The following is a 12462-nucleotide window of genomic DNA, read 5'->3' on the forward strand; positions in this document are numbered from 1 at the left end:
TTTAAATGATTTTAAAAAAATAGAAATAATAATTAGCATATGTAAAGCACTGGAGTTATTTTCGAGTGACAAGTATTATATTGTTCATGTGAAAGAAGTCCCTCAAAAAACAAAAAAGATGAGAACAAAAATCTAATAACCTAGTTACCTTACGTCATCATCATAAAAGAGATATATCTTATAACCTCTTACTTGTAAGTTGTAACCCAATTAACATAGTTAATGAGTTCATTAAACATTGCTAAACGTCCATGGTTTGCTCGTGAGGTCATACACTGTAGAGGCGAAGAAAAAGACAGGACAGCATTGCACGGTAATAAAAAAGAAAAAGAAAAAAAAAAGAGTAAAATTAACAAAGTTTTTAAACATGACAAGTTGGGCCTAGGTATCGGTACTTCGGTGCTGCAGGAAAAGGCTCAGTTACCTGGATCCACATTTTGGATACACTGGGACAGGCCCATTTAGAGGCTCACAAACAGCTTAGGCTATCTGGCTCAATTAAGAGGCCCATAGGAGTTAACTTTGGTCCATCAACTTTAGAGCCTGTAGGTGGAATCGATGGGCTTTACAAGCAAAGGCCTACCCATGAAAACAAGTGCATTTAAGCCTGAGGCCCACATATAAAAATCAACGTTCAACAACAAAATCAACTAGCAGAAAAATCCAGGGTCATATACATGATCAAGAATTAAATGTGGTTTGAAATTCTCTCAATTAAATTTAATTTAAAATTTTTAATAAAATATCATATTTTGAGTTATTTTGAGTGCCAAATATTAAATTTCAAATGAAATTAAATTTTTAAAAATAATACAAAAATAAATCAGAAGCTAGTCTTTCTAATTTATAACACTATAGAAGAGAAATTAATGTTCAAACTAACTTTACAAAAATATTTTTTTCCCTCGAGAGAGACGTTTGAACGAGTGTGGTGAAGGTGATTAGGTTAAATACAAAAACACATAATGAATTGAATTCTAACTCTTTTAAATATAGATTTTAAATATAAAATTTAACTTATTTATCAATTAAATTCAAAATAAATTCTATAATTAAATTTAATTAAAATAGAGAATCAATTTCAAACATAACATTAATAATTAATGAGGATTTCATCACTGTGAAATAAAAAAAAATGATTACAAAGGATGTCGAAGGGAATCAACATAAGTGGTCGAAGAAGATTCAAATGACCTAACAAATCATCAGATAAGATAAGAGGAGAGTTCGATATTCAATTCCCAAGTTCATCGAAAACTCGAGGAGAAATCCAGGTACATTGTTTACTTGTTCAATATTTTGCAGATGAGAAGTTTGAACTACCAAGATAGCGTAATCAAAATGTTAATTACCATGTATAAAAAATTAATTTTTTCTTATAAATAGTCAAAATACATCATTCATTGTATATACTCCATATTGCATGTTAGGGGATCGAGTTGATGTTGGTGATGTACTCTTGAAAATAGTTGGACTTAGTCTCGAATACACGAGTGGCCGGCTATTCTATTATACTTTAGAGTATAAGATAATATCAGGTGTTTTCATGCATTCTATTGCCTACCAAAAACAATTATTATCATATAGTATAATCTGAACTCATTTACCTGACAAAGCATTTATTTTTTTTTCTATGTTTTTTTGTTTGTTATAAAAGGGCTTCTTTGAATGGAAGGATGAAGTTAGTATCTTTTTATTATTTTTGATATAATTATTTTTGCTATATTATTTATTTAATTATCAAGATTTTTTTATTTTTTGAAAGATTCCTTCATTCAAGTTTTCATAACTTTTGATATCACAGCTAAAATTTTACAATATCATCCTTGAAACTTAATCGTATAGGGCAGCTAGCTTACCATTATTTTTATTTTTATGTCCAAAAAGTACTATTTTTTAACTTTTTTATTTTTTTTATTTTTTCTATTTAGATTAAAATTTTTAATTTAATTAATATTTTATTGATAATTTTTTTTCTTGAATTTTAATAGTCATTTAGATTATTTCTCATAAAAGAGAATATATGAAAAAAAACTTTTCAGAAACTATCGTGACTTTTCTTGAAGTAAAAAGTTGTAACCATAGAGTTAATTACTCTATTTTTTTTTTATAGGATCATAAAATTTTAAGAATCGAAGAATCCTATGCATAGGTTGCGTTAAACAATGGTCATAATAATTTCGTTGAAAACATGCAGCCACTCATCCCGTGTGTTTTTATAATACGAATTTTTTTTTCTTCGTGAAAGACTAAAGAGTGAAGGTATTTTACAATTAAAGAAAAATATTAAATTAATATTTTTTAAAAATATTTTTAGATATTTTTTATGAGATGATATAAGAAAATATAATTTTAATTTATTTCTAATTAAAAAATACTATTAAAAGGACAATTTCATTTTTAAAACATTTCTAAAACAATGACTCATTTATTCTGGGTTTCAAATATATTTTTTTAAAAAATTAATTTGTTATTTTATTTAAAATTAATTTTTAAAATTATTTTAGTGTGTTATATAAAAACAATTTTTTTTTAAAAAAAATATTTTTTTAATATATTTTAAATAACAAATATTATAAAAAAAAACCATTACTAATATATATAAACTAAGTAATATCCTTTTATCGCATATGGAATCATTATTAGCTGTCTAAACAAGGGCTTACACAACCTTTCAAATCAATAATTATTGTGTAATGTCAGACTGGTGCATCCCATATATGCACATTAATAACATAATCATCCAGCTGGTTCTATGAAAAAGGTTCACGTATAAAAAAACGAGGGACATAGTCTGCTCCACAGCATAAACTGATGTAACAGACATCAATCAATTTCTCAAAAAATTAAGCTGGATTACTACCGCAATCTTTATATTTATTATCAAGAATTTTTCATTAGTATTTACACTATTATTCTATAATTAATTTACCAACAAAATCATTAACAGAAATACTCTATGGTGAATCTTGCATCAATAATTTTTTGTCCATCGATAAATTTATTAATAATAAAAAAAATTTTTTACCAATAAATTTACTAATGAAAAAAGCGAACAAAAACAAATTACCCACTTCATTCCATTGGTATTTCCCTCGGCAAAATACCATATGTAATTTCGTTGGTAATTATTTAAAAATATTTAAAAAAATCTATGTTACAAAACTATAAAATAATTAAATTAATATAAATCAACACTCTGATAATACTCTAAATGCTTAGAAAAAAGAAGAAGAAAATCAACTCAAATAAATTTGCAACAAATAATTCAACTAAAAAATTCATATGAATTTTTTAAAAAAATCCTATAAATAAATCAACTAAAATTTGATCTCATATGAAAAAAAAAATCCTAAAACAACATTCATATAATTATTAATAACAAAAAAAATAAAAAACAAATATGGTGAAAAAAACACGAAAAAAAACTTACTTTAATGTAGTTGCAAGTGAAGCTAAGAAGAGAAAAAAAAGAAATTCATAAAGTATATACTAATTAAAAAAAACTGAGAAGAAAAAAGAAGAAAGAAGAAGAAGATATACCTGAAGATGGAAGAGAAGAGAAGGAATTGAGGAGAGAAGAAAAGAAAAAAAATAGATATTGATGTTTTTTACATATGAGGAAGAAGAAGAAGAAGAAAAAGAAAAGAGACGAGTCTGTTGTGAGATTAGGGATTCTAGACCTTTTATTAGATAGAGCGTTGTACCGATAGATAATTAAATATTAATATTTTTAATTATTCTGTCGGTGATTCCATCTGTAATATTTTAATTATTTTGTTTTCCACTATATATCGAGAGAATATTATCGTCGGTAAATTTTTGATGAAAATATTCTCTCGATAGTTTTATTTGTATTTGTTAATTTTCTAGTAGTGGGTGATGTAAATTTCCTGATGCAAATGGCAATTTATATAATCCGAAGAATTGAGTAATTTCCATGGTTAATGTGTGTAGTGGATCGTTAATTTAGAAGATAACATGTCATGAGAGATCGATGGGACCTTTGATTAATTTTATGATGTTGGATAACACCCGTCCTGAGATTCTTAGTACCGCGTTGAATTGTAGTTTTGTTATTTATTAATTTTTTATTTTAAATTAATTTTTTAAATATTTTTTAATGTGTTAATATTAAAAATAATTTTTAAAAAAATAAAAAAAATATAATTTTAATATACTTTTAAATAAAAAAATATTTTAAAAAATACGATAATCTTATTACCAAACAATCACCTAATAATTGACCAGGATTCGCTGTTAGATTTTATTCCTGTGGCCCACCATTTTGCTTAGAGAGGAGGAACACTCCACATTCAAATTAATAACTATATATTCACATTTTGTTCTATGATTTGTTTGTTTTGTAGATGGACGTGTTCTGTCCAATATAAGAAACAAAAATGTACCCGAAGGTGATAACAGAGAATAATGAGTGCACTCATCCACAATATTTTTTTTAATAATTAAACTATATTCTATTTTTAATACTTTTATAGCTTTTTTTTTAAAAAAATTAAGTATATATACTTATGAAATTTGATCAATCAAATACCTCTATTAGTTTTATTATCAAAACATCGATGTGATAGTTAACTCCTTATTTATAATTAAGGGCTCCATCGTTGTTTTCAAAGATAATGATTGAGTGCTTATACTTTATAATTGTTTCTATTGAGTACATTTATTATTATTTTTTTGTATTACAATATTTTATTATTATTATTATATCCTCATGTAACTTAAGGATATTTTTAAAATGAAAAATATGATTTTATGAATTTAAATGGAAAGACTCAATAACACATGTTGGAGATTTAGATGTTATATAATGATATAATAGACATAATTAAAAATAGTTTCATATTGAAAACGTGTAAAATTATACAGGGAAAAATGAAATCATTTATTTTTATATTTCGAGTTTCTATACTGATTTTTTTTAAATAACAAAAACTTAAAAAAACTAATAAAAATAAACTAATTATGTGAGTTCTTATCTATGTTTTTATTTGGGGGTTTTTGCTTTATCTAAAATTATATAAACTCTAACTAACGAGTAAGAAAAATAATAAACTGACCTATTTAATTAACTAGTTTTATTTATTTATTTGTTTTTTTTCTTTTTCTTATTCTTATTCAAAATTTTGATTAAAAAACAAAATTGTTGAAAAATAGCAAAATCAAGATTATTTCAAACACATAAGCCTCTTTGTATCGGAGATAATTGACATGTCAACTAATTTGAAATAAAAGCTTGTGAAAATACTTTATTGATCAAATTTTATGAATACATACAATCAAATTACTCAAAGAAAAATAATAAAGTATAAGTATTTTATTAAAAAAATAAAAAGAAAATTATCTTGACCCATTCGGGTGAAGAGTTAAATGATATGTCAGCATTCTAATAACAAAACTAACGTAAATATTTAAATATTGATCAAATTTCACAAGTACAAGTGCTCGAATAAAAAAAAGAATATAACTACTTCAAATATCATTATCTTTAATTTTTTTCTCCTCCTCGCTTTTGTTTAATGAGTTGGACTCTACAGGTAACACTCCTTGATTACATAATTATGACCAAATTAAAAATTATCCGTATTAATTAATGCATGCATCATCTTGTTATCAAACTAACTAGGACAGCAATTCCAATTCCAACAACAACAATAAAAATAAATAAATAAATAAATAAATAAATAAAAGCAAGCTAGTGGCCTAGAACAGCATCTTTGTACATATTTTTCAACCTCTATTGTTGGTTTCTCGCGCAAGGAAATTCCCAAAATTAAACGTCCTTTTCTTCTCTGAATTTCCCCATCTTTATGAATGAAGACACGCCTAATTAACCTCGTTGATTTGTGAGTTGAAAAGAGAGCCTCAAAGTTGTGTGATATGATAGGTTACCCAACAACCTTGCTGCACTTTCAGTGTTGATTCGTTCAAGTTTCCAGCTGCATATGTTACTAAAAATAGGTGCTCCAAATCCATACGTTACGACTTTGATATCTGTGTTAGCAAGATGATTAGGTAGGCGGCCCATATATCAAACCATGGTGGTGGACGTGAAAATGATGGCGCCATGGGTGTTTACAGTAGTGATTCCGATACATTTGACAAAGTTAAGTCGGCCGATGCTGGCCATGGCCTGTCTTCACGATTCTTTTTCCGTTTTTGTTTTCATTTGCTACAAGTCCTCAGTAGATGCTAGCTAGCCAGCTCCCCTTTTGAAATTATCATCCCATTAACTGCTATATATCATTGTATTACTATCTATCTTCTTGGAGATCATCATGTCACATTTTCCACAATTTTTTATTGCTATATTTTCGAAATGAGCATTAAGATATCAAAAGTTAACATCTTGTAGCTAGAGCAGATGGATTTTAGCATGGATTTAATTAATTAATTAGAGCCCTTTCCTTTTCTTTTTAATTAATGCGTCTCATTAATTACAAGGGTAAGTGGATTTAATTTCTTTCCTTTTTTCTATATTTTTTAGAATAAGTGTGAAGAAGACTAAACCTATGGGTTATTATTAGTATTGTTTTTTTCCCACGGATCGATGGAACTTTATCGAAGATAATAAGATCGAGGAGGTTTTTGGCCAAACTAACTTGTATATAATTCTAGCTAGCTAGGTGATATGATGTCGCTTTGAGTAAGGTGATACCAAACAAAAAGGAAAGGAAATAAAATAGTGCTAAACACAATAATCGAAAATTAAGCAAGCATAATCATTGACCAATTGTACTTTTCTAGCAACAGTGTTGAGCAATTACGACTGGATTTTAAAACATGTAAATAAAAAAACAAGGAAATTACTGAGTTTTTATTCTTGAGTCATAGCATTCCTTTTAATTTATTTTTTAACTAAAAAAATATTAAATTGATATCTTTTAGGTATTTTTAGATGGATTTAATATACTAATTTAAAAAATAAAAAATCTAGAACAACATTAATAATTTATTTTTAATTAAAATACATATTATATCACAATACCAAACACACAAGCAACTGCCTTTCTTTCTTATATCCAAATTTCCATGCATGAGCTACTTTTTCCAAAAGCTTATTAGGTCCATCGAGTTTTGTAGTAGAAAATCATGACGACATAGCCTGCCTAATAAACTGGAAGAAAGAAGAAGAATCTTATCTTTCGAACAATTGGTGTTCATGAAGAAAAAGAGGCCGAGTCTCCCTTTACAGTAACACAGAAGTGGGTATAGTTGCTAATTAACACAAAAGCTTGTCGAGAAAGTGAGAGTTTCTGTGGGTCCCTACTTCCTATTGCCCTGCACATTGAGAGAGAAAGGCCGAACTTTTGTTGTAAAAGATGGGTTTCAACTAAAGAGAAAGACTAGATGATGGTATGATAAAGAAAAGAGAAACAAATACCAAAGGGCAAAAGAGATACACTAAGATTTTGCACAAGGAATCCTGCTTTGGAAATTAGGTGTAAAGATAAAAAGGTCGAGCAAAAGCAAAAATTCTGGCATTTAGTCGAGGTTAAACTGTTAAAGAAAGAAAATATACGAGAGGGACATATCAAGCCATGAACACCACTCATTTCCGAAGAAAAAAACTTTTATTGTATTTTTTTCAAAGAATTTAGGCAAGTTAGCATGTTTGTATATAGTTGACTTCACTGTGATTATAACCTGTCCATAATTCCCATTTTTTCTTGAAAAAAAGTGTCATTAATTCAAGACACAAACCAATTTTCAATGCAAAGTCTAGCTAGCTAAAATTTTAGTGTTTTCAACGTTTGTTGATTTATTGACATACGATGACCTCATGGCCTTATTAATGTCAAGGAAAGCACCCAATTTATTTATGGCAGCTCTTACCGACTCTAGTTGTTTTCTTTCAACTCAACATCATCGCAAAATAATGGAGTGTTCGAGAGTCTGATTGTTTTTTTATTTTATTTTATTTTAAAAATATCAAATTAGTATATTTTTATGATTTTGATACGTTGATGCAAGAAAAATAAAAGAACTTTAAAAAATTATTTTAATATATTTTTAAATAAAAATTATTTTTAAAATACAGTAATTTACACAATAATATTAAACACACGATTGTAAGTCAATTGATATAATTAAAAAAAAAGGACTATAAAAGCACACGCTAGCTATAAAATTATCTTTTTTAATAATTACAGTATAGACTAGTTTTGAACTCCTCACACATCAAGATTAATATTTTTCTTCTATTTAAATAGAATTGAATAATAGATAAGAATTTCAAGATTAGACTAATACATTCATGAGTATATATTGAATTATATCCTTCATTGCTATTTCCTATACATTAAGTCTTCTTCCAAATTAATTTGAGTAATTCCCAGTTGCTCTCCCGACTACAGGGAATAGCTAGGGTGATTACACAAACATGTAACGATATTAAATTAAGTACTAGAAGCAAAGAGAGATGATTTTCACTTCAGTTAAATAGCGAAACCTCGCGCAGATCATCCTTTTAGTGCTCTTATTTATTTATTAATTGGTACGATTCTGGCATTTTTTCACTTGTGTTGCGTTAACATGCAGCATAGGGGACAACGAGTGTGGTGGGAGTGGAATGTTTTTTGTAATTGCATCCATTACAACAGGGACGTACATGGCTTGTGCCCCTGAAATGAATCTAGTGAGAATTTTAAAAGGTATAATTTAACTGTTTATATTTTAAATTTGTTATTTGAAAATTATTAATTTGAGTCTCATAAATTTCACAAATTTCAGGGTAATTAGAAAGTTATATAATCGTTAACTTTAAAGCCTATAAAATTAGTTAAGGTGTATATAAGTTGATCCAGACACCAATATTAATAAAAAAAAACCATTGACTTTTTTCGTAATCCATAACTCAATAAAATTATGTACATGTCTATCCATGGCCATACAATAGATTAATCTTATGAAGAAAAGAAAAAGAAAGAAAGAAAGATTGCTCGAGTCTGTTGCCCACTTGTTAGAAATCTATACCATGATTGCTACAACATTCCTACCATCGCTAATTTTCTCTTTTTAATTCAATACAAACAAAGCTAGATAACGTGTCACAGTCAATTTCGGCTGTTGTAGCCGATAGATCTGTTTTTATATTATGTTCTTACAATAGATTGATTGTATCATTAATGCTCAACACAAGTAGCTAATTTTTTTATGCATTAAAGAAAGTTGATTTAGGGTGTATTTCCTATGGGATGTTTTTTTAAAAGTGATTTTTTTAAAAAAATAAATTAAGATATATTTTTTTTTAAATTTGTTTCTTTAATTATTTTTTATTAGCATATCAAAATCAATAAAAAACATTAAAAGAGCATTAATTTTTTTTTAAATAAAGCGTACTTTTAAAATTTACTTAGAAATTATTTGAAAGTGCTTATAATTTTTGTTTATGAGTGCTTTTTAAAAGTAATTTTAGTTTGAAAATATATCAAATTAAAGGTTTGTTTTAGTACTTTATGATGGTTTTAATATAATAATGTTAAAAATAAAAATAAAAAAATAGAAAAGTTTATTTTGATATATTATAAAATAAAAAAAATATTTTAAAAAATATAATGTATCATAAATATGAACACGTACGTAATGAAAACAGAAATTGTCAAACTCTCCGACCACCATTAGTTTATTATCATTGATATAATCAAAGCAATCTATGTGGCCATCTTTGAAAAACCTAAAAAAAAATTATTTACAGGTTTCTTCTGTGCAGACTGGAAGAGAGGCTGTAGCGAAACATGGATTGGTGTGGTGTGGCTACAGTACTTGCCTCTTTTAAGGAAAAGAGGGGCTACAAAAAGTCCACTTGATATAAAAAAAAAAAGACTTGACGAAACCCTTCTCATCCTTCAATAAAGACTGAATCTTTTTGAAGATACGCAGTACAGAATACTATCGTGGACATGTATGACGACAATTCGTTGAAAAGAAAAGGAAAGAGAGAAAACTCCCTCCCCTTGTATGTTGTAATTTATATCGACAAATTAAATACATCTCAATTCCATAAATATTTGGAGTAATTGTGCAAGGGAATGGTTTTTTTAATCAAATCATTAATCTTAATCATTGCTAAAGCATCAGCGTACTCAAGGGGATGCCTTACCTAATCAGACTACATTCCAAGATCCTATCTTCCGAGATTTAAATATTGAATCTGGGTGTAAGTTATCTAAATTACTGTTAATTTATTATTTAGTTATTAAAAAGATAAAAACAATGAGATTGTTTTAAGAACACAGAAATTTATTTTAAGAGTGTCAAAAAAGCATATTTATTATTTAAGTAAAAACATTTCTATCTCTTTTAATTATATCTATTTTTTTCTATGTTAGAACACTAAATATAATAACTTTCAAAAATTAATCTCCTAGAATATGTTGCTGTGAATCTCAATTCTATGGTAATTGTCAACCGATTGGATCGTATGCTCAATGCAGGATATGAGACACGATTCCTGAAGATAATGCTCATGTTGCTTCCAAGGTATGAAAGCTGTCATTTGTGACAATATCTGCTCTGGTCAAGAACATTGTTCAAAGAAAGCTTCCAGGTATTATCTCTCTTACTGTACGCAACTGGGATCTGATTTGTCTGTTTTGGCTGCCTAAAGGACACAAGAATGGTAGATAAGAGTTTTAATTATATTTTGTCATTGTAGCGAACAAAAAAACATTAGAGTTATGATAATTTGGAAACATTTTCCGCGTGTAAGACATGGATAAGACCTGTGACCAAAGGCTTGGACCCAGTTCTGAGGAAGAAACACAGGAAACAAAACTTGGTCTAAAATCAACCATTCACACCAACTGAGTAAATGCATATATAAATATATATATGACAAAAAGAAAATTATGGGTTTGTTTCCTGGAAGTAAATGTGTTTACATGGATTTAGTCAATCTCAAACCGTGCCAATCAACCTCTGGTATATCGTCCTAGGTTTACCCCACATGTTTCTCGTTAGTTGTTACAGTCTGTCCAGTCATTGTAATATTGCAAGCCAAAACATCACACTCAAGCCCATCTTCCTCTGTCTAGAGAATGTGGTTCGTTAAAGCCAATTTCACATTTGAAAACAGTTAATCTGCTTAACATCATTCAAATTTGTCGAATCCCTTTGATCGAGACTTGACTTCTGTACATCGACGGATTCTAGTATACTCTGTGTTTTTAATAGCTAAGGTGCACTTCAGCGTTACCGCCCCGCGTTACTTTGAATTATTACTTGGAAATAACCATTCAAAACTATAATTTTCTTATCATTCATCACTTATTGTAAGTTTTAACTTTCTTACTTTATTCTCTGTAATCTTTTCTTCTAATTTAGTAATGACCTGGAATAATATAACATCGATCAAGGAAAGAATCATTGTAGTTAATGAGTCCAGAGATTTGATCTTGGCCCAGTAATATATACCGGTGTTAAATATTATGTTTGCTAACTAAAATATTTAATTTCTAGTTATTAATTTTAGGATTTGTTTTAGTTATATTTTTAATTGATTTTTTTTTCAAAAATCAGTTTAAACTGTTATTTAAAAGGTAGTATGTCAAGAGAGATTATTGTTATTAAATTTATAATTTTATTCGGAATCTAATAAATTCAAAGATTTTCTCTTAAAGCTTTAATTTTAGAGCTATAAAAATCTTAGTTTATTTTCCCGTAAATGATCCACGAAAACCATAATCACCACAGGAATGTTTTTAGTTGATTTCGCTTGAAAAACCTTTTCCAACTAGCTTCACAAGTTCAAGAATTTTAATCTCTAGCCATTCTCTCGGATGTTTCCCAACATGAAAATGTAGATTGAAGCATATCATAAGAAAGCGATTGCAAATTTCTCTGCGAAACCCAATATAGAATATTAAGTGATGGTTTAATATTATGACAGTTTTTGTTTTTTAAAGCATTTTTTACTTGAAAAAATAATAAATTAATGATATAGTGATTTTAATATATTAATATAAAGAATTATTTTAATTAAAAACACTTTCAAATAACCCTAGAAGGTTCAATATATATTCTTCACTTCCCTTGTTACATTTCAAAGCGTACTCAAAATAATTAAGACAACAAGAGTACGTACATTTTTGTCACGAAACATCCACTTGAAAAAAGGGACCCCGTCCCTTGGAGTAATATCCTTGATCACCATAACATGATGCAATATAAATTGTCCACCAAACCCACTTGTTGTTTATATTTATATCTATAAATGGCAAGCTAGCTAGAGCCTAATTAACTCTAACCCACATTGCAAACTTGGCTTGCATTTCTTGATGGAATATTTTTTTTTATGCGGCTATTTCTCTGGAATTCAAAATTGACTTGCTGAAACATTATCCAATGATCATGACCGGTTTAAGCATATGCTTTTGTCATTGATAATCACCATATAAGCTAATATTTCTTGGCCCAGTTGATCACTTCAAGGTCTTTTTC

Source organism: Populus nigra, chromosome 5 (genome assembly GCF_951802175.1).
Source record: "Populus nigra chromosome 5, ddPopNigr1.1, whole genome shotgun sequence".
In the NCBI taxonomy this organism is placed as follows: domain Eukaryota; kingdom Viridiplantae; phylum Streptophyta; class Magnoliopsida; order Malpighiales; family Salicaceae; genus Populus; species Populus nigra.